The following is an 8,699-nucleotide window of genomic DNA, read 5'->3' on the forward strand; positions in this document are numbered from 1 at the left end:
GTGCCAAGAATCACCTTCAATTCCAAGGACACCGTATTTGGGTCTAGGATTGTCAGGCTATACAAGTCTTCCCTGGTATTGGGATTGAGACATGGGCACTGGGACAGAACTGACATTACTAAGCTAGAGTGATATGAATGTGGGTTTTCCAGCAGTAATATTGCCCACAATAGGAAAAGAATCAAACCAAACAGAGACGAGCAAAGACAAGAGGTCCAGAGGAGGAGCCTTCTGATGACATTTTTAATTGCCTAAATTAATTCATGGAAGTAACCAGGCAGAAGTGAGCTGTGCCAAAAAGATAGAGAAACAAGTTTCTTAAAACTTGAGCTCTGATTTCAACCCCAATCTGTTTTTTATAACTACTTCGTGTTTCTACTTATAATTGAAAGTGTCTTGCTATTATTGTGGGCGGGGATAAAAAGATGGAACTTTCTTAGATGTAGAGATATTTAAGCTAAAAACTGAAGGATGTGGGCATGTGTACACTTGATAACTAAACACGGGTGACCTATTTGTATAAATTATTAAATAAGAAAGAGTAAAGCACATCAGAAAATTATACATGTTGAGGCATTCTATAAAATATAGGCAGGGTCTAGTTCTTGAAAGAATTTTGATAGTATGTTGAGAATTTGAAATTTATGTTGACATTATTAGGAAGATCTTAAAGGATTTGAGGAAGGAACTCAAATTATGAGGATTGGTTTTTTAACAATGATCTCACTGGAGCATGATAGAGAAAAGTGTTAGAGGTAGGGAAGCTACTCAGAATTCTGTTGCAATTCACACAAGAAATAATAAAGGCTTAAATGAGGCTTTGCCAAGACATTTTTAGTAGGTAGAACTTATAGTATTTGGTGCTAGCACTGGGTGTGGAGTGGGAGAAGAGTTTAACAAGTTTTCTGACTTAAGGAATACAGTAGCTGATGGTGTCATTCATTGAAATAAGGATTTCAAAAAGAAAACATATATAAAGAATAAATAAATTGTATATTCCAAGTGATATACCTATCAGTTTAAGCTGAAACCTGTATTTCAATTACTCCTTTAGCCACCACCTACCATAGTAATCCCTGTGAAGTCCCCATGTAAATATATTTAGCATTCCTCATACATCCCCAGCAGCTATCATGTTTTCAGCCAATTTTCTTCTGAAATCGCCCCCTTTAGACCTCTTGCACTGAATATTCCATAAATGCCAAGTGTGGTTTCCATTTTGGGACAGAGCAATATCCCAAGAGATACAGCTACTGTGACTTCTGCCGCAAATAACTTTCTCCAGTCATCCATTTTGCCTCCTCTGGACTATGCTGAATCTTTCATCAGTTGCCAAACTGCACTGAACACTTCTGTTACTGTCAATGTTCTAGATTCCTTCGATATCGATTGAAGCAGTATTTTTGTACAAAAGCCATGTTCTATTTGATGCAGAAGTGAAAAGGCAGAGCTTTCTCCCTTGAGAACCTGATTTTTCCACTTGAGCACAAAAGTATTGCTCACAGCACCAGTGACTTACAGAGGTTTAGTAAAAAGGCTTTTCCAGGGCTTTTTTTTTTTTTAGTTGGTTAAGCGACTGCCTTCGGCTCAGGTCATGATCCTGGAGTCCCGGGATCGAGTCCCGCATTGGGCTCCCTGCTTGGTGGGGAGTCTGCTTCTCCTTGTGACCCTCTTCCCTCTCGTGCTCTCTATCTCTCATTCTCTCTCTCTCTCAAATAAATAAATAAAAAATCTTTTAAAAAAAAAAAGGCTTTTCCATTTTATTTATCAGCTCTACTCTCTCCAAATCTGGACCTGGGCTGTACACAATTTTGAATGACAATCACCAAGTTGCACTCTTGTGATGTTAGGCACTGTTGTTTAATCAGCTTGTCTGCTTGGATTTCTCTGCCTTAAAGACTAATTCTTACAGAAGACCCTCAATCAAATGAACTTACCTTGCCAATTTGCTAGAGATGTTCACAACTCTCTAATTTTCCGGTTAAATCCTTAAACTCCTGAGCATTATGATTTGAACATGTTTATATGTTTCACGGTATCATACAAAGTACTTTTCCCAAAGGGACCAGAATGAATTTCTCACAATGAGTTAAAAACGGTCTTAATACTCCCGTCAGACAAATTCTTAGATCATAAAGTTTGGACTCTGGCTTTTGTAAGTTAACATTTTCTATAAAATCACAAACAGTGCTTTTCCCAGAAGATGTCTGAATAAATTCCTGATGAAGCAGTTTTTCTCTGTTTTGCTATAATAATCATGTTGTCTTAAAATATTTTAGAGGCGAGTTTGTATAGATTTCTTCCTGAAAGGATCTCAGCTATATTTTGAACTACCAAATTCAACTACACAGTAAGAGGATTTCATTTTTGAAAATTGCTGAGGATGATAGGAATAAGGCAATCCTATGTAGTCTGCTTGAGTTGATTCAATTTTATTTTATTTTATTTTTGGTTTTTTATTTTTTTAAAGATTTTATTTGTCAGAGAGAGAGAGAGCGAGCACAAGCAGGGGGAACGGCAGGCAGAGGGAAAAGCAGGTAGAGAGAGAAGCAGGCTCCCCACTGAGCAAGGAGACCAATGAGGGATTCCATCCCAGGACCCTGGGATCATGACCTGAGTCGAAGGCAGCCACTTAACCAACTGAGCCACCCAGGCGCCCTGAGCTGATTCATTTCTAACTAACATACCGTGTTCCAGGTACTTTTCAGAGCATGGGAGGTGCAGCAAGAGAGAATGAATGGCAAAGCCTGTCTTCGGGCTTATGTCTTAGTGGACTTGCTGTGACAGCCACATGCTACAAATATACCGAACCTAGGGTTCAAAGAAGATTAGCTCATGCTTACATGATACAAAAAGTTATTTAAATTTCAATTTGTGAAATGACCAATTCCTTCCTACACTTTCAGCATACAAGTGGAGAGATAGCCTTTATATAAGGCACAGGAAAAATGACTTTCATTGTTATCTCTGATATCTAGCTATGCACTTCCCAGAACAGACTCAATTATAGGTCCATTGCTTTATTGTCACTCACAGGCAAGTGAAAATTATGTCTCTCTAATATTTTATTAAAAATAAAAAAAAATTCTCGGGTTACCTGGATAACTCATTTGGTTAAGCAATGACTCTTGATTCTGGCTAAGGTTATGATCTCAGGGTCGTGAGATCAAGCCCCAAGTTGGGCTCCATGCTGGGCATGGGGCCTGCTTAAGATTCTCTCTCTCTCTCTCCTTCTGCCCCTCCCCCCACCACTTGCACATACTCTTTCTCTAAAAAAAAAAAAAAAAGAAAAAAAATTAAAAATTCTCATCTAATTGAAACGTTTTCTCCCCCTGCAGTTTAGGCCTGTTTCTGTAACTTGTTCCTTTACTCCTTTCCCCCCATTCACAGGCTGTATCTGGCCGCTCGAAAGCTTGAGCAGGTAGTAGGGAAGAGAGGCGCAAGAGAAAAATCCTATGTGACTGGAACAGTTGTCATCTGCTTTTGGGCCCTGAAGATAAAGTGTATTCCAAAATTCTAAATGCTTATTCTTTACTTCCTGAGTGTTTTTGAGAGTTTTATTTTATACCTCCTCTAGTCTGGGACTCTTTCAACTATAATTTCCTTGAAGTGAGAGATCTCTTCCTTTGTAACAAACAATGAATTGGACATGGTCATATTTCTGCTTTCCCACTTCAATGGCTTCCTGTTACCGTTAGATAGAATAAAAATCTCTCACCACTGCCTCTAACACCAGTGTTATCTGTCCCGAACATCCTCAACCTACAATGGCTACCACCTATTCACACTGCTTATGGGTTATGAAGACACATTGATTTTTCCAGCCTCATACTGTTCCATGCTGTGGTTCCCTTTGCCTGCTATAATCTCCCTCTGTATTTTTCAATCTTTTGTCTGTTTAAATACCAGCAAGTTAGAGAAGAGTTTTAATGAAAGCATCATCTAAGTCAGCATAACACTTTATTTCTTATTTCAACACATTAATTTACAAATGTATTTTATTTATTTGTTTCTTTGTTTTCTAGCTCATTTCACCACACTATAAACTTAAATATGTCATGAGATTTGTGTTCATTTGTTAATTAGCAATTACTTATTAATAGGAATTCATCATTGATATTTAGGAGGAATATTTAGTTGTGTTTAGTAGAAAATATTGTAGTATGTTAAGTGAAAACGTAGAAAGATGAAATATTTACCTGTAGTTAGCATTTTATATGTTGCCAAGTAATACATGTGTTCTCTGGAAATGGAGCTTAAAAATACAATTGCAATTTTAATATGCCACACTTACTCTTAACCATGTTCGGCATATACCAAAATAAGACTATCCTATTTTGTTAGTTTCTCATGGTTCTTTTCTTTTTTTTTTTTTTAAAGATTTGTTTACTTATTTGAGAGAGTAAGAAAGAGTGTGCACGCACGCAAGGGGCAGGCAGTGGGGAGAGGAATGGAGGGGTGAGAGAATCCCAAGCCATCTCCACACTGAGCATGGAGCCTGACACAGGGCTTGATCTCACGACCCTGAGATCATGACCTGAGCCAAAACCAAGAGCTGGACACTTAACCAACTGGGCCACCCAGGAACCCCAGTTTCTCATGATTCTAAAATAAATCTCTACTATCAAATATATGCCTTATAATTGTAACACCTCAGTTAGGTATAATTAAGTTTAAGTTAAATAGCGGTAGAGTGGTGGAGGAGTGGAACATTCCAGACAAAAGGAACAGAAAAACGTGAAAAACCCCTCCGTAGGGAAAGATGTTCATCTGCTCAGAAAAACCAGAGTAGATGCTATGAGGCACTATCTAGATTTCCCCTTCAGGATGGAGGCACAGGCCTGCGCCTTTTGTCTCAATTTGGTACCACCCGGAAGGGCCTTTCAAGCTCCCGTTTGGACCACTGTAGGCTTTGGTTTTAAAAGTATCCCAGTTCAACTTCTTTTGCCTAACTTTGTGCTTCCTTTACTTCCTTTCAGCTCCAATAAACCTTCGAAGCACATGCCTCTCTCTCAAGAACCTATTTCCAGGAATCCTGACCCAAGACAGGAAATAATTCATTTTTACCAGAGGGGGGTTAGAAAGGGTTAGAACAGTAGGAGATGTGGGCACAGACAGGCAAACACAGACACAAGCCCATGCTTAAGGTAACGCATTGGGGTTTTTAACAGAGGACTTACCAAATATGATTTAAAATAATCACCCTGGACACTGTATGGAAATAAAATGGGCAAAGCTTTCTTCCCACATATGGATGTAAAATAAAGGAATTGGCATTCCTTTCCTGTCATGATGATATTATAATTTTAACACCCTGTGGTCCTTCATACTTAGAATTCTCAGTCATTGCCTTTCTTAGAACAAGAATAAAATTATTTCATAAATGAGGTTTCAAGTTCTTTGGAAAAAGTTCAAGTTCTAACTCTGAATTCTCAGGAGCTAATTTTTTTTTTAAGATTTTATTTATTTATTTGAGAGAGAGAGCACACGTGGGCGGAGGGGCAGAGAGAGGGAGAAGCAGGCTCCCAGCTGATGCTCGGCCCTTTGTGGGCCTTGATCCTGGGATCCCCCTGGGATCATGACCTGAGCCCAAGGCAGATGCTTGGGCTCTGCCCAAGGATGGCTGAGCCATCCAGGAGCCTCCGAATTCTCAGGAGCTATTATCTCGATTCTGAATACATAGAAAAGGCTGGATACCGAAGTTAAAATAAAAGTTGCTTTGGGCATGTGAGTGGCCGGAAAGGCTTTGGCTCTCTCCAGGAGGCCTCATCTGCCCTCATCATTTCTGAGCGTTCACTGCAGCTGCCTGGAGTCAGTTCCTTTGCCGCAGCAAGCATAAGGACTGGATGTATCAACACACTAAGAATAGATTTGTCTCATGAGAGCAGGCTCATATTAAGCAAGCCCCCAGAGACAGATGTTTAATGCCTGAACTTAAAGGTAGATCAGCACATTTTCTCTCCTTCAGCAAGCTATACTAAAGGCCTAAATATGACTAAGATGCTATCTGAACATGTGCTAGTCTACAAGTCAAATTACAATCAGAAATGTGTTTGGTAAGCACAGAACGAAAAAAAAAAGGAAAGTCGCTGTGGTCTGCATGTGTAAAAGCATCCTTCTACTAAGACAACCTGATTCATTCATATCCAAAATATGGGTTTTTCTGCTTATTAAGATCAGACAACAAGTATCTTGGTGCTTAAATAAAAATGTGCAAAATATGCTTTCCTGATGTTTCCAGATTCAAGCAGGGTCCTCATTAAAGAAATACATTTTTTCTTAATTATGTTAATGACTTTAATGAGGTTTTAGTCAATTCTTGCTAGAGTAATTTCATGCCTTTAGAATGATTTTCCCCAATCTATGACCTGACTCTCTTTATGATAATTTAATTATTTAGCTCAAGATGTTTATGTTATTTCTGTTATTTCAGGGAAGGGAAGCTTATTATTTGGGTGGAAGCTAATTTTTGTTATTTTTTTTAAACCACTGTGTAGTGATTAAACTCTAACACTTGATAGTGACAATTCCATTGTATAGTAGACAATATCTTTTGAATCCTTGTGTTAGGAGCTAATATTGGGTAATGGTATTAATTACTCAGATAGATGAAGAGTGAGGGAAAGAAGTTCTCTATAGGGTAGCACATTATTTATTGAATATTAATTATCTCAATTTGTTAATAGTTAAGAAAGCACAGAACCACCTATGCAAAGACTTAGAGATATATGTAGATTGAAAATAAGGCTTCCAGAAAAACTCTTGAAAATTAGACAGTTGATCCTTCTTGCTTCTAACTTTCCTTTTATCACAAGAGTGAGAAGAGTGGTCGCTATATTATAGTGTACATATTTATACAGGATAATAATTAGGTCATCTAATATAGTTATTCTATTGCCAAGTTAAAAATAAAGTAGAATTTCATCCTGTAAGCTTAGATGGAATGTTTTAGTCTCAGCAAGGTCAATCATGAATTTGGACAAGTTCAGTATTGCAGTGATAAATTTTAATTTTGGCCAGAGATTAAAGAAAAAAAAAAATTAGTCCCTAGAGAAAGGAAACAGCAGGAAGAATAGAAGTGTGGTGGAGTAAAAGAAATAGGACATAAAAGACTTCAGTTCCTTTTTTTTTTTTAAAGATTTTTATTTATTTATTCATGAGCGACAGGGGTGGGGGGGAGAGAGAGAGAGAGGCAGGCTCCTGCGGAGCAGGGACCCAATGCGGGGCTCGATCCCAAGATGCCGGGATCATGACCCCAGCGGAAGGCAGACGCTCAACCATCTGAACCACCCAGGCGCCCCTTGGCACTTGCATCTTGAGTGCTATTGACTAGGAGGGAAAATTGAAGCAAGAATAATTTCTTGGAACTCATAAATCTGACCAAACACATTTTAGTTATATCTGACTGTGAAACAGTCAGAAAAATAGTATTTTATACAGTAAAGTATTTTTTTAAAGATTTTATATATTTATTTGACAGAGAGAGACCCAGTGAGAGAGGGAACGCAGGCAGGGGGAGTGGCAGAGGGAGAAGCAGACTCCCCGCCTAGCAGGGAGCCCGATGCGGGGGCTCAATCCCTGAGCCTAAGGCAGACGCTTAGCGACTGAGCCACCCAGGCGCCCAAAAGACTTTAGTTCTGTAATGACTGGTTGACCTGGAGTTACCTAGCATTTCAGATTAGTAGATTCCCCAACATAAAATAAAGGTAATAACCAGTGAACCATCCAAACACCTGCCTGTTGTGGCTAGTTGAAACAGTGTAAGTGAAAATAAAGACTTATACAAATGTTAGTGAAATGCATTATTATTATACATTTTATAACTTATATATTATACATTATTATAGTACAAAAATAAATTTTTACTAATATAATAATAGTATTCACAATATTTTTACTCATAATAATGATAATAAAATTAGGACATTTTGATTATCACAACTCCAAACTTATTTAGTGACAGGAAAATGAGATGAAACTAGGGTAAGTAGAAAGTAATTCTTTATTAGCTTTTTTAAACCATCAAAACAAATACTTGAAAATTAACCCTCTTGCTTCTTGATGTTTCAAAATCAGGCTCTATGTTGACAAGCATATTTATAATAAAAGTGAAAAATATTTGTTTTATTCTTTTTGTCATTTGTCTTGGCTTTATTTTTGTTCATTTTAATATTAAAATTGAAGAGCAGGGGGCAACGCTGTGTCCGGCACTATCTGACAAGATTAGCTGCAGGAGAATGGACAGTGAGGTACTGAGAGACAGAGGGATCTTGGATTTGATTGATGGTACTTGGCAAGAAGACAAACTGCCATATGAGGATGTTGCAATACCGCTGAATGAGCTTCCTGAACCTGAACAAGACAATGGTGGCACCACAGAATCTGCTAAAGAACTAGAAATGGAGTGAACCGACTTAGCCTCATAATAACTCCATGAGGACATTCTCCCCATAGGAAACACCTGGCTCCTTTTCCATGGATGGAAATTTTAAAAATAGATAGATACAAAATATTTTCTTCCAGTCTCCTATTTCAGATCTGTCAGTGATGAATCTGCACTGAAAAATATACACGCACTTAATTTGTGGTAGCAAAGTGCAATGTGAAAATACTCACCAGAATGAGAAACTGATTGAGATTTCTCAGGAATGCAGAATATTTGGCCACTTGAACTTAAAGTTCTTCATTCACTAGCTTGT

The 8,699-nt window shown here is 38.1% G+C and overlaps 1 pseudogene; it reads left to right on the forward strand.

The window, feature by feature from the left end:
• Positions 1-8,237: 8,237 nt before the first annotated feature.
• LOC112819905 (anaphase-promoting complex subunit 13 pseudogene) lies at positions 8,238-8,492 on the forward strand (annotated as a pseudogene).
• Positions 8,493-8,699: the final 207 nt, after the last annotated feature.

This window comes from Callorhinus ursinus, unplaced genomic scaffold, assembly GCF_003265705.2.
Source record: "Callorhinus ursinus isolate GAN/ISIS: 27379988/994484 unplaced genomic scaffold, GSC_fseal_2.0 scaffold1, whole genome shotgun sequence".
In the NCBI taxonomy this organism is placed as follows: Eukaryota; Metazoa; Chordata; class Mammalia; order Carnivora; family Otariidae; genus Callorhinus; species Callorhinus ursinus.